The sequence below is a fragment of the Chanodichthys erythropterus genome, chromosome 17 (assembly GCF_024489055.1).
Source record: "Chanodichthys erythropterus isolate Z2021 chromosome 17, ASM2448905v1, whole genome shotgun sequence".
Classification (NCBI taxonomy): domain Eukaryota; kingdom Metazoa; phylum Chordata; class Actinopteri; order Cypriniformes; family Xenocyprididae; genus Chanodichthys; species Chanodichthys erythropterus.
The window spans coordinates 16,409,193-16,434,385 of record NC_090237.1 but is presented as its reverse complement, the minus strand read 5'-3'; the positions used below and the strand labels follow the sequence as shown (position 1 = coordinate 16,434,385).

The window sequence follows — 25,193 nt, the reverse complement described above, 5'->3', positions numbered from 1 at the left end:
CAGCAGATGATAAGGAAGGTGTTGTGGGTGCAGCTTAAGAAAATGAGAAGCTAATATTGTGTTTAAACAAAAAAAAATAGTCCCAGTCTTTTTTTGCATGATCGTCTCTTGCCCTTGCTTACGTATTTTTGAGTTAAAAGAGAAGCTGGAGGTGCATGCAAAGTGGTGGGAAGGGCTGGAGCATCAGGGTGCAGTAAACTCATTGACGACTGATCATCTGCTGTGGGATACGACGCTCTCGTTTCTTCACTTCATGACCTGTCTTCCATGAGCTATTGCACCTGTCGCCTCTGGCTTTGTGATCCACCCCTCTTCGGACACCGGCCAAGTCATAATGCAATGGAACAAATCCAGATTTATGGATTTCTGAAGCAAGTGGCAGGTAATCATACTTTAAGAGGAGATGTAAAATGATCTATTTGAGGCCTGAGCTAGTTTGTTCACTTGTAAAATTAGAGCTATCCATTTGTGCCCTTGGAGTACCAGAGAGTCACATGGTTCCCTGAAAAACTCACTGCCATGATGTTAGGGGGTTATGGGGAGGTTTGGAGTTTGGAGTGTTTTTCAGGAGCTATTTAAAAAACACTGTTTTCAACTAAAAATTGAAAACTTTTTAAGCATTTTGGCCATTCATTTACATGACAATGACGTTTTGGGGGCCTGAAAATGCAAACCTTTGAAAACGTGTTTCAAAATGCAAGTTTTGGAAAACAATACATTTTTTGTCTCTGCATAAACTACAAAAACGTGAATTTGTGAAAACATTGACATCATGAGCATGCATATTACGTGTAGTTTTTCTTTACACAGTGACATTGCCAACTACTGGACTGGCATGCATAATACAGCAATTTTAATCGTTTTCGTGGATCCGTGTGAATGGGGATCATTTTGACAACACTGTCATCTGTATGCGAAAAACGCTATGGAAAAACTTTTCTGTTTTTAGCACATCATTGTAGTGTTAATGCACCCTTAGTGTGATGCTATGTGGTTGCTAGATAATTGCTTACTGGTCAAAGTCAATCAGTCATCTGTTCCTTTTAAATGTCAGAACTCACAATTAAAATCTGTGTGAAAGATAAAAACAAAGCGAATGTTAAAAGAAATTAGAAAAAAAGAAAAAACAAAACATCATGGTAAGAGATGGACATGCTCGTACTGTATGTGTTAAAATAAAGGGCTGCTCACTGATGCCTCTACTGGCCAAATTCTTCATCCATTAGGTCCCTCACATTAAAGTAACTCTGCTTGGCTGAGTTTCATTACTCTAGCAGTCCTCACATCACAATGGACCATACATTCCAGAATGACTCATTCCTCCCTCTTCAATAACAAACAACTGCCTCCTAGAGACTTGTAATGACAGCCTTATAGAACCAAGATTTTTATAAGAGACAACCATCAGTTCACCTACAGTGTGTGTAAAGACCCAGAATCAATGGTAAATGTAAAAAAGCTATAGTGCCAAACAACAACTATTTCTATAATGTTCAACTGGGAGTGAATTCTTACATTCCTTGTAATATTTCACTGTAAAATAAAAAGAGTAATTAAAAATAAATAAATAATAAACAAATAAATAAGTAATATCTTCATTTTCAAATCATAGACCATCAAGCTTTTATTTGGGCAGAAATGCTTCTTTTCATTGCCAACAGCCAGTTTTTAAGTGCTTCTCATTACAATATGGGAAAATGGTTTCCACATATTGCAGAACAGATGCAGAGATGAGCGTGTGTGGAGCAGCATTTACTGCGACCCAAACCATTCTAAGACACTGAAAATACCAGATCATAAGCTGTTAGCGTGTAAAAGAAAATAGTTCTGCGCTTCCCTCTGAAACTTGCATATATTTATCAAATTGTAAAGGCTGTGATTTACTTTAAAACCAAAATCATTTTATGGTTATTATTAATTACAATTGTGCAGTCTTTTTACAGAAACCTAATTATATAGTGATTTCGGATGTATTTTGATTAACCCTCTGGAGTCTGAGGCTGATTTGGGGCCTGGAGAAGTTTTGACATGCCCTGACATTTGTGCTTTTTTCAGTTGTTCATAAACATATTAATGACACAAGTGTCATTACACTGTATTCAGCACAAACTAGGCTACCATAATATGTCAGGAACATGTATGTACATGTTTGTATTTTTGAAGGAATAACATTTATGCGTGGTTATTGAAAAAACGAAAAACTTCACTTAAAGTCACTGAAATAAGGCCAAAAAAAGCATATTAAATCTGTGTTCACAAGACTTCTGGGTATTGGAGGTTATAGACTAGAGTTTTTGCTTCAGAATTATGTAAAAATGATGCTGAGTACTCTTTCATTTATATCAATATATTGATTTAGTTTTTGTAAGACACTTTTTGTCAAGAAACACAGTAGGAGGCGTAAATCATCATGAATAATGGGTCATTTACACCTGAGAAGACAAAAGTATCACATAATAATGACCTGAAATGACTTGCATATTAATGAGGCCTTTCAGTCAGGTATGCTGTGAAAAAACCCTCCGTAATCATGTCTCAGCTCATCAAAAATGGCAATACTGTAAAATATTATTACAATTTAAAATAATGGTATTCTATTATGTTCTTTAAAGTATAATGCATTTCTGTGATGCAAAGTGTCTGAACAATTATGTTACCTCTATGGAATTTCATATAGGCTTTTAGTTTAAAAGCATGCACATTTGGAGAAATATTGATGGATTCTTATATGTTTATGTCAATTTTCTATACTGAGGAGTAATATTTATTCAATATTTATTGTCATCACTATGAGCGCTGGATACTGTGTTTTCAATTCATACTTGCAGCCGGAGGGCGCTCTGTACACATTAAGGCCACAAATTCATATAAAGAAGAACAGGAACCAGGAACTAACAGCATGTCTTCTAGAGATCACTAACCATGGCTTTAACATCCAGATAAACACTTTTCAAGACAATAAATACACGATTGAGACAATGCATACAAGTATTGCCTCTGAATTTACATCTGAATAGCGCTGGCTCTGTGGGTGTGGCCGCATTAGCAGGTAATGAGCTGAATCACGGACTACTGACATGGCTCTCTTTTCATACAGATTACATAAACACAAAAGGTTTATTTTCGATTTGACTTGCACGATTTAAAACCTGACATTTCAACGTTTCTTTAGACGTAAGTGTCATTTTTTTTTGTCATTAGTATTCATAAGTTACAGTTCATTTTCTGAGAACTATCAGATTGGACTTCAGAGGGAGACGAGAGATCACGCATCATGTTAGTTTTCTTTATTTTACAAAAAGCATAACATCGTGTGTTTACTCTGAGTGTACACAAATAAAAGAAGACATTATATAGTTTCAATTGATATATTACTTATGTCTCTATGACAAGAAATGACAGAGTATTTTAAGTCTGTTTTGCTGCAATGTGAAAAAATGCTGCAAAACGCACTGGTGCGTTACCCGACTCCAGAGAGTTAATTGTGCAGCCCTACATTTCAACTTTCAGTAATGAAACTGAAGAATTATAATAATACCCATTCAGTCAGTCACGTTCGAAGTTATGTTGTTTCTGACGTAATGGCGAGACCCTGTTACGTCAGTATCGACGTAACGTCTCCGTTCCTTCTAAGTAATCTATGCAATTCCTCATGTCTGAAGGTTGTCTATGATGGGAAGAAAAAACAGAACCTCAAAAAATATTCTGAAAATCAGAAGGCTAATTATTTCAAGGACTCAAAGGGATACAACATTTGAAAACACAGCTCTCACCCGTCCTGTGAATAAGACGGAGGGGGGAAAGGTCATAGCAGTGGACAATGAGACTTCAGCATTATTCAATTCAGAAACACACAAACGGTAGAGGGAGTTCAATGCATTGGCTATCAGATGCTGTTGAACTTTGAATTTATACTGTGGCCCTCCTTTATGTGCAGCACATATCTTCGTCAGTGGCTGCGTGAGGAGATAAACGAAGCAGCAGTGGGCTTGTACCCCGGACATTTTAATTAGCTGCTCTTTAATTCACGCTGACCCTCACTGAACTCTCATCAGCCAGCTGGCCCGCTGATAAGAGCCTGTCACTCACGTGGCCTTGGCTCACGGCAGACTTTCTTAACACAGCTCAGCTCTGGATCGTGGCAGAGAGCAGGTAAAACACAAAGGCAGAAGATGAGTTCAAATTCTGTAGTCTTGCTAACCGAGTGTTGATTTGAACAGCGGTGAAATAGCTACAGTGAAGCAGGGACATCCATTATTCAATTAAGAGTTCTGAGCTTAATGTGTTTCTGTGCATAAAACAATTAGATGCAGAATTGATGAAACAACTCTTTCTCCTGCCTGCTGCCGCTCACCATCCATATGCTACACTATTCAGGACTTTTATCTAGAGAAAGGCTTCAACCAATTGGAAATGAATGACATAGGCGGCACCAAACCCATGTGGTGCGATTCGCCAGTGCCAACCTTCACGGTACACTGCCCCTGCCAACTAAGACCCTCTGGATTGGCACTATAGCACCAGGCCATAACAACACAGCTGGCCTCGTCACCAACACATCTTCTAAATCTGCTGTTAATATGCATGCAAGAGGACCTCTGTTTCCAGTCCAAAACAAAAAACATCTAATTTTACACTTTCTTTAATCAAGTCAATTTCACGTTCATGAAGAGTTTTTTGCTGTAGATATTTTTCAGGAGGTGATTTTACTGTCACTTTGTATTATCGAAGTGCCAATCTTGCAAACACAATCCATAAAAACTGTGAAGCTTCCCTTATAATAATACACTTTGCCTGTAGAACTCTGATCGCCATATACAAATTTAAATTGCATAGACACACACACATATACAGTATATATATATATATATATATATATATATATATATATATATATATATATATATATATATATATATATATATATATATATACATGCAATAATTTACAAATCTCATAAACTTATATTTTATTCACAATAGAATATAGATAACATATCAAATGTTGAAAGTGAGACATTTTGAAATGTCATGCCAAATATTGGCTAATTTTTTGACTTCATGAGAACTACACATTCCAAAAAGGTTGGGACAGGTAGCAATAAGAGGCCGGAAAAGTTAAATGTACATATAAGGAACAGCTGGAGGACCAATTTGCAACTTATTAGGTCAATTGGCAACATGATTGGGTATAAAAAGAGCCTCTCAGAGTGGCAGTGTCTCTCAGAAGTCAAGATGGGCAGAGGATCACCAATTCCCCCAATGCTATGGCAAAAAATAGTGAAGCAATATCAGAAAGGAGTTTCTCAGAGAAAAATTGCAAAGAGTTTGAAGTTATAATCATCTACAGTGGATAATATCATCCAAAGATTCAGAGAATCTGGAGCAATCTCTGTGGGTAAGGGTCAAGGCCGGAAAACCATACTGGATGCCCGTGATCTTCGGGCCCTTAGACGGCACTGCATCACATACAGGAATGCTACTGTAATGGAAATCACAACATGGGCTCAGGAATACTTCCAAAAAACATTGTCAGTGGACACAATCCACCGTGTCATTCGCCGTTGCCGGCTAAAACTCTATAGGTCAAAAAAGAAGCCATATCTATACATGATCCAGAAGCACAGGCGTTTTCTCTGGGTCAAGGCTCATTTAAAATTGACTGTGGCAAAGTGGAAAACTGTTCTGTGGTCAGATGAATTAAAATTTGAAGTTCTTTTTTGGAAAACTGGGAAGCCATGTCATCCGGACTAAAGAGGACAAGGACAACCCAAGTTGTTATCAATGCTCAGTTCAGAAGGCTGCATCTCTGATGGTATGGGGTTGCATAAGTGCGTGTGGCATGAGCACCTTACACATCTGGAAAGGCACCATCAATACTGAAAGGTATACCCAAGTTCTAGAACAACATATGCTCCCATCCAGACATCTGTCTTTCAGGTAAGACCTTGCATTTTCCAACATGACAATGCCAGACCACATACTGCATCAATTACAACACCATGGTTGCATAGAAAAAGGAGTCCCCAGATGTTTGCAGACTGTTATAAAAAGAAGAGGGGATGCCATGGCCTTGTCCCAATTTTTTGAGATGTGTTGATGCCATGAAATTTAACTTATATATTAGGGGTGGGACGGTTCAGATTTCTTACGGTTCGGTTTGTATCACGGTTTTAGTGTCACCGTTTCGGTACAATTTGGTATGTGCTATGTTCAGTAAAAAATAATTGTCAAATAAAGATGAGGAAAATAAAAACAAATAATCTAACTACAAGAAACAGCACAAATAAATACACGAGAGCTAAGATACAAATAAAATAAACAATGCTCTACAGGTTTTTCAGGTATCTAACAATAGTTTTCAGGTAAAGAAATTGAATAAGGCAATCAAATATAAAATAACACTATAACACTGCATATAAACTTCTATGAATAGTTAAATAAAGATGAAACATTATTGAAGTTACAAAAGCTATTCAGTCAAGAGAGATTTCTTCGTGCTTTGTTGATTTATTAACATTAAAACACATAGAGCAGAAATATTAGACTGCTGTCCCTTTAAGACATAATTCAAAGATCCATTACAGCGTCTCGTTTTTCTCATAACCTACTGTGTTTGTTAGGATCATCGCTAAGATGGGCATGCTGACATAATTTTTGTTTGAATTTGTCAGTTTAGCTGCAAGACTATGGCGTTATTTTACTGCCAAATGTCGAGAGCACATTATTGTGAAGCGAGAGCACATACAAGTAATCTTGCTCGGATTTCCTTTGCTCTCGCACAAAACTGGACGTGCGCTCTCAAATATACGGTACTCTCTTATGAACTGCCTCTCCTCTCGCTCAGAAATTACGTGTGCACGCTCAAACTGTGTCCTGCGTGTTCAAACTGTGTCTTGTGCACTCGCAAATCTCTCTGTGGTCTTGCACTAGAAATTATTTTGCTTCTGGATTAAACGCTGTCAAAAGTTATCAAACAATCAGAATAGACAACTGATCGATGAAAATGATATGTGGAATCTTATTGGCTGAGAGTGAACTGCGTGTGGAATTCTTTCGACAAACATGGATATTTAATTTCTTTACAATTTAATTATATTAATCAAATGTAACCTAGTCTAACTGCATCACATTACAGGTCAATCCCCAATTTATCTAAATAAACAAAAAAAGGTTCTTAATGTTAATGTGGTCATCGATTTGTGTACTTGTGTTGAAATTTATATAAAATTAATAGGTAACATTTTAGAATAAGGTTTTTATTTGTTAACATTACTTAATGTATTATCTAACATGAACCAACAAAACAGGAATGGTTTTAAAGGTGGAGGCCACTGACATTTTTTTCCCTACTCATCTTTTCTGACTGTTTTTCACTAGTTTTGCATTTGGCTAGGGTCAGTGTCACTACTGGTAGCATTAGGCGATAGCGGGACCCTACAGAGGTTGCACAGGCAGTCCAACTCCTCCAGGAAGGCACATCGATACATGCCATTGCCAGCCGGGTTTGCTGTGTCTCCCAGCACAGTCTCAAGAGCATGGAGGAGATTCCAGGAGACAGGCAGTTACTCTAGGAGAACTGGACAGGGTCCTGCTTAACCCATCACCGCGACCGTTATCTGCTCCTTTGTGCAAGGAGGAACAGAATGAGCACTGCCACTGTGGTGGGTCAGTGATGGTCTGGGGAGGCATATCCATGGAGGGATGCACAGACCTCTACAGGCTAGACAATGGCACCCTTACTGCCATTAGGTATCAGGATGAAATCCTTGGACTCACTGTCAGACCCTACGCTGGTGCAGTGGGTCCTGGGTTCCTCCTGGTGCACGACAATGCCTGGCCTCATGTGCCGAGAGTATGAACACCAATAGTGCACCTCTGGGACATAATGGCCGCATTTACACTGCATGTCCTAACGCACGGATCCGATCTTTTGACCATATCCGATTTTTTGGACGACGTGCTTACATTTCTTTTAAAAGTGACCTGTATCGGATGTCTCCTTTTTACACTGCACTTGGCGAAACGTACCAAAAATAACCTATATGACATCACAAATCAGTTTCAATGGTACATTGAGCTTAATTTATTGACATGAATTCATATAGAAACCATTTTAATGCAATATTTTATGCATCCCTACATAAAAATAATACAAATTTTCCATGACAGTATACGTACGTAGCTCTGCTGGAAGCGTGCGAGTTGAATAATACTCGGGTATGGGTAGCACAGCTTAATGGGTTCGAATCCGCCGTCCTACTATACTAGTTTTGTTTTTTGTTTTTTTCATTAAAACCAATAAGTTCATCAGTGATTGTATGTCAAGGGCAGTTGCAAGTTTATGTGCTTTTTATTTTGTGGTTTTAATGGAACGAATAGTTAGAGTCTCCACAACAGGACTGAAGCGCGCGTCTGTGCACGAGCCGTCTCAACTGACAACAGCGGCAACGAGCACTCATTTCAACGTCAGATCGCCTTTATTTAACACAAACAAATTAAATTAATAATCTACCAGTCAACTAGAGATGTTCCGTTTGTTATAAGTATGTCTGTACTGCGAAATGTTGAAAAACCATCACTTTTCAATGACGCAGGAGTCGCATTTACAGGGGAATATCCGATCTGTCCGCTTACACTGCAGGCGCAAACGCACATATCCGATTCATATCTGATTTATAACCACATATGAATGAGGCCTGAAACCGATCTGTGAAAATCGGAATCCATGCGCTTTTTTCCTGCTTACACGGTCGTGACTCATATCCGATCTGTGCCACATGGGAGGAAAAAATCGGAATTGGGTCACTTGAACCGTGCAGTGTAAATGGGGCCTATGTTTCGATCCATCCGGTGCCACCAGGTTGCACCTCAGACTGTCCAGAAGCTCAGTAATGCCCTGGTCCAGATCTGAGTGCAAATACACCAGGACACCGTCCATTGTCTCTTTAGGAGCATGCCCGACATTGTCAGGCATGCATACAAGCATTTTTTGAGCAGTATGTATATAGATAGATAGATAGATAGATAGATAGATAGATAGATAGATAGATAGATAGATAGATAGATAGATAGATAGATAGATAGATAGATAGATAGATAGATAGATAGATAGATAGATAGATAGATAGATAGATAGATAGATAGATAGATAGATAGATAGATAGATAGATAGATAGATAGATAGATAGAAAACACAACAGATCTCAATGGGGAAAAACATTCAGATCTGTTGTGTCTTTAAAGTGTTCCTTGAATGTGTGTGTGTGTTCCTTGAATTTGTGTATATATATATATATATATATATATAGATAGATAGATAGATAGATAGATAGATAGATAGATAGATAGATAGATAGATAGATAGATAGATAGATAGATAGATAGATAGATAGATAGATAGATAGATAGATAGATAGATAGATAGATAGATAGATAGATAGATAGATAGATAGATAGATATTAAAGAACTTATTTTTTTTTTTCATACATATATATGCATATAGATTTTTGTTACTGTTAAAAAATATGGTTGTCAAGTTTAAACTCTGACCTTTGTAAAAAGCAGAAAGAGAAAGTAAATAACTTTTAGTTTGTTGCTTTACTATAAGATTACCATCTTCAGTTACACAATTTTCATAGATTGAGCCTTGGGATGCCAAAGCACAAAGCATTCACTTTCAAAATCCACATTCTCTCTCTTGTTCAAAGGCGGAAGAAGAGGCAGATAAGGTCTTGAATTCAAACGTTTCTGCATACTGAATTCTTAAACAGCACCTGAATATTACTAAAGTGCTGTACATGTATCCATTTGTCCTTTGAGTGGCTAGGGGTGAAGGTTTCATTCAGGACCTGTGCTTATTGCTTACTGCATTCGAAGTGCATACACGATGTGTTAGAGAGTACGATCACATGGACAGCTGTAAGTGAATCTGCCTTATCCTCACATAACCACAAAGCCAGGCACGGCTGACCGGGCCTATATACTTCCTCTAGAAAAGACACAAACAACATACCCAATAATTTAATTTCTCCACCGATGTGTGATGTGTGAGAAATGTGAACAGGTCGGCCCTCAGACCCATACGGTTTTGTATTCCTCTGGTACCACAAAACAGCTGGACATTCTCAAAACTAGAAAGACAAATATTGGAACAACTTTGCACACACTGATGCTCAAACAAGAGCAAATCTTGCAGAATACCAATGCGACCCAACAAATGAGGTGCCAGTGAAGATGAAAGTCTAAGCGTGGCCCCAAAAAAAAATTCAAGAAACCCCTCAAAGGATAAATTTGTGTCACATGCACATGCGCTGACTTTTGTTCCGTATGCAACTTACAAAGGGAGGAATTTAAGGCAACATGGGCAAAAATGTAGACAGATTATTTAGACTGAAAAAATATAGACAGATTAATTATGATGCCTTCTAAGACACCTGATTTTAGCCAAACTGCACTGTTGTAACAGAACGGACTCAGGCAGGGATCCATTTGCAGTGCTTTATTAAATAAGAGCGTTGTCATACAGGCAGGTTCAAACAGGAACAAACAGGAACAGCAAGGGACAGGCAGAATGGTGGTCAGGATACAGGCAATGGTCAGGACAGGCAGATATCACTCACAGGTCAGGATACAATAAACAGCCCAAAGGCAGGCGGCAGAGAATCGTAAACGGTAAACAGACAGACAGACAGACAGACTGGTAACTGGCAGACAGACAGACAATATAGTAACGCTCAGAACAAGACTTCGCAATGAGGTGGTGTGTGAGTGAGTCTTAAATAGTCCAGATAATGTGCTTCAGCTGTATGTGGCAATATGTATGCATGTGACTGGCAGAGAGGATTATGGGAATTGAAGTCCAGGAACTGACAGGAATTGTGACAACTGTAGCCAAAAAATAGTATTGAGTTCTGAATGTTTTCTTTTCTGCACAATATTAAAGTAGCATTTAATGTATAAACCTAAAAAGAAACATTTTCAAGTCAATTCAAATTGATTTGTGCATCACTTTCACCCCCCCAAAAATTGTTCATTTAATAATGAATAGTTAATAACTATTATTGCAATTTAAAACAAGTTTTCTATTTAAGTATATTTTCAAATGTAGTTTATTCCTATGATGGCAAATAATAAATATAAATATTTTTAAAAAAAGTCAAGTTTACTCTCTGACCTTTATCATAACAGAACAAACAAACAATAAATGTAAATTCAGTAAATGTTACCATTTTTTAAATTATGATGCCCAAGACACCTCATTTTATCTAAATCGTATGACTGCATTGTGTATTCTATCGCAGAACAGAGAGTGGTGCACTAGTCTAGTGGTGGTGAGGAAAAAATTATATTCAGTATTTACATCTTCAAGAAGTATTGTGCTGTTAGCTTAGAAACCAAGTTTATTCAAACTCTATTTGAATAAATTGTGAGTTTAGGTGCAATATTTTGGCAGTAGGTAGCAAGGCAGCTCACTAGATTTTGGAACTGAGCTTTTTTCCCCCCTCTCTTTTTCTCTTGCCTTTAATGATCTAACAATAAAGCCAACCCTTTTGGGGCATAAAGAGCCAACAGCTGTGGAAAGGTGTGATGGCAGCAGTAAAAGAGCTGATTTCACAGCATTAAAGAAGAGTCAGTGAACTCAGTCACTGTCGGGCCACATAGGGCATTGCAAACATGCCCAGCGCTCACAGACACCACAACCCTTTACTAGAGCACAGCAGTCGTTTACCCTGCTCAGGTCAGCTGAGTCCTCCCTCCCTTCCCTTGTTTCCTCTCCACTGTGCCAGCAGTTTACAAAGTAATCTGCTCCTGAGCAGACAAGCATCAGTGAGGCTTATCTGAAGCTTTCAGGTGCACAGACTAGAAGTGAAGACGAAAGGAAACTGTGGCTGTGAGGGAGACAACGGTCATGAAATCACACACAAACCTGTGTTTATTGCATCAGTGCAGAAGCCGCATGAAAACAGATTGAAACAGGATCAGACCAGTGTGGACAAGCCACAGAGAAGAAGATCAGCACAAAGACACAACTGCTCAGAAAAACAGTTGGAGGTCAGTGATAAATTCACCGTTTCTGATTCATTAACAGCATTAGCATTTGTTTTGAGTTATACAGAAACAAAAATATTGTTTTACAGCAATATTTATTTGACAATATTCAAGATATACTACTGTTGAAAAGTTTAGGGTAAGTAAATTGATAATTTTTAGCAAAGAAGCATTAAATTGATCAAAATTGACAGTAAAGGTATTTATGATGTTACAAAAGATTTCTATTTCAAATAAATGCTGTTCTTTTGAACTCTCTATTCATTAAAGAATCCTGAAATGTTGAGCAGCAAATCAGCATATTAGTATGATTTCTGAAGGATCATGTGACACTGAAGACTGAAGTAATGATGCTGTTAATTCAGCTTTGCTAGTACAGAAACAAAAAATACAATATATTAAAATAGAAAACACTTATTTTAAAATAAAATAATATTTCACAATATTACTTATTTTACTGTATTTTTTTAATCAAAGACATGCCATGGTGAACATAACCGACTTCTTTGAAAAAATGTTTGATTGGTAATGTACATTTGATATCAAGGCAGCTATCATTAAATGGACACAAAGGGAAATTATATTTAACAATAATATTTATGATTATTGTAATTTACAGACACCAACTGAAAAAAATTACATTATATCACAGTCATCACGATACTCCGAATATTGCTTCATTTTATATGGACTGCAGTGGCGTAACTTTGTTTTGAAATGTGGGTGGGACAGGAATGTGTGTGTGTACAAAATAAAATAACATTACAATGTCCAGAAATCAATTTAAATAGGACATTGAGTTTAATTTTTGACGACACAGAACTCATGTTTATTGTGACAGTTTCATCCGTAAATCTACTATAATACAATATGAAGTTGGTCTGGCGGTAGAACTTTTGTTAAGAGGTTTTTTTTGTGCCAGAGGTTCTGGGTTCTAGTCCGCCCTCATATACAATAGTTCCCTTTCGTGGGAACTATCGACGCTACGTCGGATGACGTGATGGGAACCCTCTGTATTTTGTGTTCGTGAAGCACCTCTGTATCCAACCAATGAAAAGACGTGACGTCAGAGGCGGGTGACGTCACGGATCAGGAAGCTATAAAGCACACCTGAACACAAAGCATGCCAGCTTCTGTTGTCTTCAGCAAGCACTCTCTGTATCTCGTTTGTCTTATTTATTGTTTGTCTGTCTGATATATTCACACAGTGATCTCTTCGTCCGAGGACAAGAGTTTCAAAGCACAATAAAAAAAGACATATAAAGAAATATTATGGCGGAAAAGAAGTGTGTTCCTCCCTGCCCACGCTTCATTGTGGAAGGGGATACACACGACATGTGTGTAAAATGCCTGGGGGTTGAGCACGCACAGGCGGCTCTCAAGGGAGCTGTCTGTGTGCACTGTGAGCGGCTCACCCTCAGAGTGCTGCGATCGCGTCGAACGCTCTTCGAGGAGGGCGCCGAGGCGAGTGTTCCCCGCGGGTCCGGTCCCGCTGTTGCCGAGGCACAGCGTAGGCTGCGCTCGTGGGGTTCACAGATGGATCTAGCGGAGGGGAAAGAGACGGGCCCTGCCTTATCGCTTCCTTTACCCGCTAGACCCAGTGTCTCTCCTTTGGTGGTGGAAGCACGCATAGCGGTTTCTTCCCCCCGAAGAGAGGCACCGATGCTCAATATATCTTCCTCCGAGGAGGTTGATGTAGAGAGTGTCGATGATGTACCGCCATCAACATTACCGGCTTATGAGGAGCTATTAGAGGTAGTGACCAGGGCTGTTGAAAAGTTGAATATAGAATGGCCTGCGGAGAAAGCCGAGTCCAGAGTGAAAAGTAAACTGGACGAACGCTTTCTTCCCCCTCGGTCACTGCCTCAGCGCCGGGGTCTCCCGTTCTTTCCCGACCTCCATGCCGAGGTGTCGAGGTCGTGGAAGAGACCCGTGCAGTATCGGCTGTACAGCCCGCAGACATCGCTGTACAGCAATATTGTTGGCCTAAAAAATCATGGCTATGGGGCGATGCCTCGGGTAGAGGAGACGCTTGCGAGCCATCTCTCGCCCGAGACCGCGTCGTCCCTTAAGACTCCGGCGCTGCCCACCAAGCCTCTGAAAACTACATCCAGCTTGGTGGGCAAGGCTTACTCGGCAGCAGGTCAGGCGGCGGCATGCCTTCATACAATGTCTATCCTCCAGGCATATCAAGCCGACCTGCTGGGGGAAATTGATCAGAGCGGGGAAGCGTCCTTTGAGGCAATCCATGAGTTGCGTAAAGCCACAGATTTAGCTCTCCGGGCCACCAAGGAAGCGGCGGCCACGGAGAGGCACCTATGGTTGAATCTGTCGGACATCAAGGAACGTGATAAGAACACGCTCATGGACGCGCCGCTGTCTCCTGATGGCCTGTTCGGCGACGCAGTGTCAACAGTCGTCGACAGGTTTCAGGAGTCACGTAAACAGACGGCGGCGTTTTCTAAAGTTATTCCCCGCCGCGCTCATCCCCCCGAGGCTGCTGGGCGGGAGCAGCCTCGGCCGACAGCCAGCTCCTCAGCAACATCCACGCACAGAGCGCAGCAAAAAGCCAGTGTCGCCTCCCGTACTCCCCCACGCAGTGCCTGGGGACCGGGACGGGCGGCACAGGCGAAGCCTTCCGGAGGTAGGGCGGATCTGAGGACCGTCATTATCTTCCGGAAGGCTTCAAAGAAGAAGTCCTGACACTAGTGTCACAGGATTTCTTGAGGGCAGCCCCCTCCGGGAGGATTCGGATATCGGGTCCTCCTCGGTGCCCTCAGGGGACTGTTCTGCCAACCCTGCCACCAAGTGTGAGTCAGGGCGCAGCGGTCTCCACCGATCCTCCGAGGGGGGTCGGTCAGCACGTGATTCGCCTGTCTGCCGGTGCGCAGCGTCAGATGGACGAGCCAAGTGCTCAAAAAACACCAGAGACCAGTCTCGAGAGACTGGTTCCATTAGTAGAATATTTGGAAGAGTGGAAAAATCTCCCGAATGTTTCGAAGTGGGTGATGCTCATGATAGAACAGGGCTACAGAATTCAGTTCGGTTCACGACCGCCCAGGTTCAACGGGGTGCTTCCCACGGTGGTAACCCCAGAGCAGTCTCTGGTGATGGAGTAACGACGCTTTTGCAAAAAGGGGCTATAGAAAGGGTTTCCCCTCCCAGCAAAATGACGGGCTTTTACAGCCGCTACTTCATTTTTCTGAAGAAGGATGGAGGGTTGCGTCCGATCATAGATTTACGTGTGTTAAATCGATCTGTAAAGAAGCTGAAGTTCAAAATGCTTACACTCAGACAGATCATCCCTCAGATCAGGTCCGAGGACTGGTTTGTAGCGATAGATCTGAAAGACGCATACTTTCATGTATCCATCCATCCTTCACACAGGAAGTTCCTCAGGTTTGCTTTCAGGGGCGAAGCTTACCAATACAGGGTTCTTCCGTTCGGCCTATCCCTCTCACCCCGCACGTTCACGAAGTGCGTGGATGCAGTGCTGGCTCCGCTGAGACTCCAGGGCATCCGCGTGCTGAACTATATCGACGATTGGTTGATATTAGCTCAAACAGAACAATTGGCAGTTCAACATCGAGATGTTGTTCTGTCACACATGAAGAGGCTTGGGCTGAGGCTCAACGCCAAAAAGAGTGTGCTGGTCCCGAGTCAGGTTGCAAACTACTTAGGTGTAATCTGGGATTCCACCATGATGCAGGCGCAGTTGTCCCCTGCTCGTGTGAGTTCCATTCTCGGGGCCGTGAAAGGGGTGAAGTTAGGCCAGTCACTCACTGTAAAACACCAGGTATGCGGGAGTATCTCCCGCATACCTGGTGCGCTTGCTTCAGACAACCTACAGAAGCTGGCGTGCTTTGTGTTCAGGTGTGCTTTATAGCTTCCTGATCCGTGACGTCACCCGCCTCTGACGTCACGTCTTTTCATTGGTTGGATACAGAGGTGCTTCACGAACACAAAATACAGAGGGTTCCCATCACGTCATCCGACGTAGCGTCTCGTTACACTCGTAACCCGAGACGTTTTGCTTTTGTTTTCTCATATAGCCAAAGATGTTCATGAGTGACCATACATGAAGAGCAGGGACATGTTTTTGTGCATTTTGTTTTATGATTTCAGCTGAAGAAATTGAAGCTCGTAAAGCCCCCGACACTGTTAAGCATGATCACTCAGCATGATTTTAAAAACAACACATTACAGCGCCAGATTGCCTCATATTTAATTCTGCTAGTCAACTAGAGATGTTTAATTTGTATTAGATACATTTTGTACCGTGAGATGTTTCAAAAAGTTGTGGGAGAAACCAGAAATTAAGCCTGTTGACAGCAAATTCATTGTGAATGTACTATGAATATTCGCGTGAATATTCGTCCAGTCCTAGATTGGCTCACTCACTCACAAAAAAAAAAAAAGTTCAGTTCAGTTAGTCAAAAAGGCATAACCACATTCCATACAGGACATAATGTAAATGCTAATCTGTCCTGTTGCATCAAAACAAGGGATGTAAATTTAGCCAGATACATGCAGCTTTTTAAATAAAACAGAGACCTTCCCTTCAAAATCCCTTCACAATTAATCACAGGAGACACATTTGAGACACATGTTATTACCTGGTGTAAACAGGCCCATAAAGCCCATATGCTTCAACAGCTCAGACCATTTGTTTTGTAGTTGTAACTATGAATATAAAATATATAGTTTATCATGTGACTTATGTGTCAGATCCAAAAATTAACAAATTGAAGTAACGATTTAAGCAAACAAAGAAATAGTTAGTTGCATTGGAAGCCACAAGGCAGCAATTATTTTCCAGGCTTGCAAGGGCTGACCAGCTTTCTCAAGTGAGAAGCCAATTATGTTTTTCCTTGGCACTGCTTTATGAGGTGTTGCCATTACCAGCTAACGATGCATTTTCGAAAGTTATATTCAATAATGACATTTACACAAAGAGCAGACCGCAGTAGATATAGCAGTCCATTCCAGGCAGAGGTGAAACGATGCATCACATCACTACTGGAGCTCTCAGTAACAGTAACAAGATACTTTACAATAAGGTCTCATTTGTTAACGTTAGTTAACGCATTAGCTAAATTTATAGTATAGAAATATACTTTTATAGCATTTAAAATTTTTTGTTAATGTTAGGTAATTCACATACAATTCTTAATTGTTTGTTCATATTAATGCACATTGCACTAAAGGGTTAGTTCGCCCAAAAATCATCAATTACTCGACCTCATGTTGTTCAAAACCCATAAGACTTTTGTTCATCTTCGAAACACAAATTAAGATCTTTTTAATGAAATCTGAGACATTTCTGTCTCTTCATTGACAGTTCATATAAAAATTTCTTCATTTGTGTTCAGAAGATGAATGAAAGTCTTATGGGTTTTGAACGACATGAGGGTGAGTAATTAATGACAGAATTTTTATTTTTTGATGAACTAATGTTAACAGATACAACAGTGACACTTCACAATAAGGTCTTATTTGTTAACATGCATTAACTAACATATTGTATCAAATGTATTACTTATTGTTAGTTAATATAATAGCCTTTTTAAATTTTATTTGATAAAAATACCACTGTTTATTGTTGGTTCATTTCAGCTCAGTTCCATTGAATAATATCAACAGATACAACTCTTTTTTAATAAAATAATTATTAATTTAATTTAATATGTTAATAATAACGTATTAATGTTCAACTTTAAGATTAATAATAATTTAGAAGTATTTTTCATTGTTAGTTGATGTTAACTAATGTAGTTAACTAAAGTTAACAAATAAAACCTTATTGTAAGTGTTACCAAGAAGGTATTGTAAGAAATTAGTCAAATGAGTCAGTGTTAACTGTTTGGTTGCCTACATTCTTCATCTTTTTTGTGTTCCACAGAAGACAGAGAGCCAAACAGGTTTAGAACAACAGGTTTAGAACCTAATGGCTAGTAAATGATGACAGAATTTTTGGATAAACTATTCTTAAAAAAACAATACAGCAAAATCAGATTGTTTTATATCATTCTAAAAAAAAAATAAAAGTGAGCATTAGAAGACATTAGTTAATCTAAATGTAAAAAAGAATGAAATTAAATACCCAATATCAAGCCATATTACAGATGAATCTAAAAAAAGACTAATAACAAACAATAACCAATATGATAGCAATATATTGTACTGCATACAGTCAAAACGAAAAATCAGTTGTGCGAACAAAAACACAGCCATTCTGTGTCCTCCAGTGATACAATCACTGAAAGTGAAAACATGGCACATACGAGCTCTCTGAAGTTCCCTGAAGAGCACAGCGGGACATATGTGAGGCCACGGAATGATCCCAGCCCTTCTCTCATATTCCCTCTGTGAGCTTCCATTTTCCAATAAACCCCCTTTTGTACAACACCAACAATCTCCTAAACCTCATATTCAAGCAACTGAAATGAATTAAAAACTGTAAAGAGAAGTTTTGATTTATATTGTATTCTGCATTTTAATGGTGAATTAAGTATGTATTAGGTACACATATGAAACATAATTGAAAAATAAGACAACTATCTGACAGATATGCATCTCAAAAACTGGCTGCCATGGTTACTGGAGAACTTTGTAACTCAAAGCAGCTTTGTTCTCCTCTCTCTCTCTCTCTCTTTTCACTCTTTCACCTCAAGCAATAAATCTGTGCTACATTTATAATCACAATAATTCTGGCCAGCTCATATGGCTCTGTGTGCAAAACATGGCAGGTTTCCAAATAAAATGCAAAGTGCTGAAGCGGACAAGTGTTGTTTGCAGTCCATCATTGTTTCAGAGCCTTGAAAAATGTAATGTCTGTGGTACAATTAAGCACATCAAACACTCCTTCACCTCTCCGGCACATTCATAAATATTCAACGGACAGTAATAGCCATCCAAGGTGCATTCAAGACAAACATGAACACGGCTTCCACACTACAGCAGGCCTGATTGGAGGGAGCATAGTGGAAGCTCATTACTATATATCTCATACCTTTGATCTCCGGAGGCGTGAAGCTTTAATCCATCTTGAGGCACAGGAAGTTGTTGCTCTAGTAGTGGGCACTCAAATCCAGAGCAGCACTCCACATCACAGAGTCTAGTCCACTCACCACCTAAACCCACCAAACGCTGGGGAATGGACCTGTTGGAAGAAACAGGGAATCAGGTATGCCAATGCATATGAAGTATCTCCAACTCTTGGTGTGCATCACGAGGGAAAGTTCAACAAAAAATGAAAATGTCAATATGAATCTTACAAAGCTCTCATCATACAACAGCAATTCAGCAGTGCGTGAGACAGAGAGGAATATGGAAAATGAAGTACACCCAGGCATTTAGGCTCTAAGGGTGCTTTCACACCTGCCTCATTTAGTTCGGTTGAATCGTACCAGAGTTCGTTTGCCCCTTTGGTGCGGTTCGTTTGGGCAGGTGGGAAAGCAGCAATCGCACTCGGGTGCGCACCAAAAGCGGACCAAACAAGCGTACCGAGACCTGCTTGAAGAGGTGGTCTCGGTACGCTTTCAAACGAACTCTGGAGCAGTTCGCTTGAGATGTGAAAGCAATCGACCCAGTTAACGGACCAACGAACCAAATTATATCATTTTCATAACGGAAAATATGATATAAAAATCAGTAATGTCTGATTCTGTGAGTGAGCACATTATTTACAATATCTGAAAGCCAACGAACGCCTCTGGTGTGTCATTACACTTCTCCGTGCGAGAATGCTGTCCCGACGAAGTCTCAATTCCCACTCTGCTTCATTATAAAATTCAAATGGTCTCTCTCGACAGACACACGGACAACAGGTCGCCTACTAGACAGCGCTGGGAAATCCAGAGATGGAGAGAGAGAGAAAGAGCGCGGGTTTGAATTTGCCGCAGCAAATATGAATTAACTGCGGGAGAGAGCTACATTTATAAAGTGTTTGTGTGTCTCGTCAGTTACAAATAAAGCCACAATAAACTCATGGAGCGAACTGAGCGAACTTGTCAATCATTATTTTGATGGATGACGCAGAGAAAATTCTGACCAATAAGAGGACAGTTTTACTCCCATGTGACTTACCTTAACGCATTTTGGTACGCTTTGAAATTTTGCCATGTGAAAGCGAACCGAACCAAGAAAAAAAAGCAACATTGTAACAAAATTAGTCCCTGTTTCGGAACAAAACAAGTGATCCATAGGTGTGAAAACACCCTAAAAAGGACAAAAAAGGCAGCATTATATACCATCTAAACCATAAAGTAATAAATAATACATGAGTTATACAAATATATTATTTATATATAAATATAAATATATATATAAATATAAATATATATATAAATATAAATATATATATATAAATATATATATATATATATATATATATATATATATATATATATATATATATATATATATATATATATATATATATATATATAAAATTAATTCATAAAAATGCAGATATATTGTATAATAAATAAATAAATAAAATAAAGTATTATATAAAAAAAAGTGCAGTTCTCCAAGGTTTTTCTTGTTGTCTTTCTTTTTGGAATTTGAAAAGAAAGATTTGATAATTTATCCTTTTTTGTCACACAGAAAAAAATAGAGCACACTTGTTTGGAACAACATGAGTAAATGCTGACACGACTATCTCTTGAAATACTTGGCACAATCAAACTGGATTACAGCCCTGAAAAGAATCTGGCATGTACTGCAATCAAGCAATGCAAATACTTCTCAAGTCTGTTAAATCTTTCACTTACATGGAGTTGTTGCATAACTACCAATACATTATTCTGTAACTTAAAATGACCTTCCACAATCAATGCTGAAGAAAAAGCACTTTAAATTTAGCATCCAGAGAAAGTCTGGCATATAAGCAAGTCTGCTAATAGTACAATTTATTATTTCATTTCCTTACTATTTATATGTAGCTTTTGTTTTCAAATTGTCCTTGCTTAATCTTTTTTCCCTCTCCACTGCATCAGCATGACATTTTCTAGCTCTGATATTTTTGTGCATATTTAATCTGTCTGCCATTCAACTGTGTTATGAGGAGCAACATGCAACCTTAAATCTCACTGCCTTAAAATAAGCAGTACACATCAAAGTCTCATCTTATTTGTGAATCGTGTGTGGATCTAAATGAATTTGTTACTTGTCCTCAACAGAGAAATCTCATTAGCTCATTAGCATTCAAAACATGCCTCTGTGCAATATTGCCAGTTAATTTTACGCTAAATGAGAAAGTAAATGTCATTTACAAGATGAACATTAATGTAACCTCACTGCATGTTAATATTGCCCCTTCTCAGATGAGAATTAAAACTGTTCCTTATGATGACCCAATCATTTAACACTAGCATCACAACCACCTGAGGATTCCGGACAGATCCCACCCATGAGATGCTATAAGTAAGTGGACTAACTGGAGAGTAAAGCTTATGCAAGTGCCCTCTTACATTTAACGTTCCTGTTTAATCAGAGTGTCTAAGTTTATACTCTATATACCAGCTCTTAAAACTGTGGACAGCTAATGGCCTATATATCTAAACAGTCATGTAATCCAATCCAAATCACTGCTCTAACAATACAGAACCTGACCAGCCAATTATTTCAAAGTTGTTTTTTTATTTTTTATTTATTTATTTATTTATTTTTATTGCATATTTAATGTTTATTTGATTTTATTAGGTAGTTACCATAACTGTTCAAGTTCAGAATTTATTTCACTTAAGTACTTGAAAAACATTTATAGAGAACAGTGTTTTCAGATGATTAACAGAAATTAAAATGTTTCTAAAATGTTACTAAAAACATAATATGATATATTAATATAAATTATTACTTAAATATATTTATATTACTCATATTTATAAAAAATAATAACATAAAATATAAAACAAAATAAATGTGGCCAGATATTACTACTATTACTATTACTACTACTACTACTACTACTACTACTACTACTAATAATAATAATAAATATAGCTGCAAGCAGCAATTCGGGGCCAAGCCCCAGTAGGGGCAGTAGCGCAATACGGAGCAGGAAGAGCAAAAACAGCAGAAATTGAATGTACATGCAAAACATCTGGTTCAGAAGGACAGGTGGAAATGAAATGAAAATCAAGAGAAGTTCAGAGAACGAACACGGAATGAACTAAAATACTTGTATCTCATTGAATAGGAATAAAGATTAGCACAATCCTTATTTGGATAAAAAAGGTATCAAAATGACTCATTACACACAATTGTATAAAGGAACCCCACACAAGATTCGAATCCACGACCTCCGGGTCCAAGGTCCATTTCTCATCTCATTGCACCACTGTGCAAGTGAATGTTTCCACACCTGCCGAAGTTTATTAGTTCATGTGAAAATGAACTCAAAATGAAGAATTCTTATAAAGCTGCACTTTAGATCATTCTGCAGCTCATCATGCTGTAGTGCAATACAGAGCAGGAAGAGGAAAAACAGCAGAAAATGAACAAACATGAAACAGCTGGTTCAGAATTACGGGCAAGAATGAACTCAGAATGTACATAAGCTTAGATGAAAATGAACACAGCATGAAACAAAAAGCATTTATTTCTAATCCAAGAGGCAGTAAAGGAATCAAAACACACTATTTTATAAAACCGCTCCACCTGGGATTCGAACCCACTAACTTCGGATACAGGGCTCTTCAGATAACTGGCTTTACACATTGAGCTACTTGAGGATGCACATTCAACAGACTGTGGAAGAAACCTTTTAGTCTAACAAAGAATTCACAAAAAAAGCATTACTTAGCATGCTATCCATATTAGCATGCTAAGCTAACTTAATGCTAATGAAGCTCATGGTTAACTTGATAACTGAAGAGCCACATTAAAGAGAATGACAACTGGTTAGCATGCTAAGCAATTAGCATGCTAAGCTAACTAGCATAAGACAACAAACACAAGCAAGGTCACATTCAGAGATGAATATCTTGGGAATGGTAGCGAATATCAAAAATCCATTCAGTCATTTCTGTGCGGCTCGGTCCAAAGATCACCTGAGCTGATTTTGGACAAAATTGGACAAAAATTGTAGGAGGAGTAGCGAAAAAACTGTTTTCCATTTATTTCAATATGGCGGACAGGTACATTTAAGGAAAATGACAAATGACACATCGTCGGAATCGGCATAAGCCAGGGAATAAAATGACATAAAGCATACACATTTTGGAAAGTGTTTTCAAAAGTTATAAGTGGTTTTGCAATAATCATTACATCTGTGGAACAGTAGGTGGCGCTGTGTTGAAACTTCTCAGGTACCTTCAGGACCTTCTAAAGGTCATACATACCAATTTGTGTGAAGATATGTCAAATTGTTTAAAAGTTATTGCAATTTATGACAAAATTCAAAATGGCGGACACGTGGTTCATCCGATGTTGACGAATTCGATATCCTCGGATTCGGCATGGCACAGGGAATCCATAGACACCAAGATCTTGATTTTCTAATAAAGTGTTCAAAAGTTATTGGCCAAAATAGCCATTTTTCAGATCTCATGACCTGTAGGTGGCGCTGTTCCCAAATTTGGCAAGGAACCTCAGATCATGGTCTTGATCAAGTGTACCAATTTTAGTTTTGATTGCTCAAAGTTTGGCCGAGATACAGCCTCTATAGCAATTTTGGGTCAACCTCGTTAACTTCGTGACATCATAACTTTTGAACAAAGATGAATAAAAAAATCTGTTCAGTCATTTCTGTGCGGCTCAGACCAAAGATCACCTGATCAAAGTTTGGACAAAATTGGACAAATTTTGAAGGAGGAGTAGCGAAAAAACGGAATACTGTACTTTTCAAAATGGCCGCTACTGTAATGGGCGGAGACTTAATGTAAGAATTTTAATAGAATCAGCATGAAGAGACAAATCAGATGTACTAAATTGTATTTTTCTAGAGCAAATGGTTCAAATGTTATAAACTTTAGAATGTTGAATTTTTGAACTGGTGGTGGCGCTATAGAGTTGGTCCTAGAGACTCCAAAATTGGTCAGATTTCTAGACATGACCATCACTACAAGTGTGCCAAATTTCATCATTTTCTCATGTTCCGTTGATAGGGCTGCCATAGACTCCCATTCGGGAGGAAGAATAATAATAATAAAAGGGAAAACGTACAATTACAATAGGGGCTACAGCCCCTTCGGGGCTTGGCCCCTAATAATAATAATAATAATGTTAATTTTAATCTATCTATAAGCTTTTAGTTACTAGCCAGGCTTGTTTACCAGTATGGCAAACCATACCAACACGCGTTATTTTAACTTTTGAAGTAAAAAGTTTGACAAATGTTAGGCTTTAGCAATCCACCAAAAACTAACTTGTCTTACTAGATAATTTAACCATACTTTGATGCATGGACATGTTACTGATTACCATATTCACATACTATGATATTTGGTAGATAGCACTTCAAGATAATGCTGTGGCACATTTAGGCACTTTTATGTTAGCATTAGTCAACACTTAAACACAAAATCTCAGTAAAATTCAAAAAAGCAATAATTTCATTTACAAACCACCATATCCTTAGGTACTGTGTTTAATCTTTCATATTTTGTCAGGTCTCCAAGGATTGTCCTCCCAAAAATGCCATTTTCAAAGTTCTTTCCCTATCATAAAAGTTCTAATTTGTCTCTACGTAACTGCAAAAAGATCAGAGGTGCAGATCTATTCAGTAGTTTCGGGGAGACTGCGCACACAATCTGATACATCAAATGAAAATTCTCACATGAAAACAGTTTAGGGAGATTGAAGGCATAAAGCATGTCCTTCTTCCCCAGGCAGGCGTGAGACAGTGACACAGTCTGACTGTGTGCTCAGTGTTCCTGCAGTGCCACCTTCCCACTCAGCAATGTAGACAACTGCACTGTGGACTGTCTCTCTCTCTCTCTCTCTCTCTCTCTCTCTCTCTCTCTCTCTCTCACCATTTCACTTCCTCTATACCTCGAGCCACCAGCGGAAACACATCAGAGCCAATGAAGCTTCCCAACTGTCCCTGCATTCAAAAAAGATAAAAAGTTATGCCAATGGCTGAAGGGCTTGAGAGGAGACAGCAGTGTGGGATGACGGGAAAGCAGACCATATAA

The 25,193-nt window shown here is 38.8% G+C and overlaps 1 protein-coding gene across 1 annotated transcript in view; it reads right to left on the bottom strand.

Moving 5' to 3' along the window:
- grik4 (glutamate receptor, ionotropic, kainate 4) overlaps window positions 1-25,193 on the bottom strand; it is a 430,510-nt gene that overhangs the window by 274,645 nt on the left and 130,672 nt on the right. The window contains exon 3 of the mRNA XM_067365349.1: window positions 19,064-19,213. The gene's annotated coding sequence lies outside the window, so the exon portion shown is untranslated. The remainder of the gene's footprint in view (window positions 1-19,063; window positions 19,214-25,193) is intronic.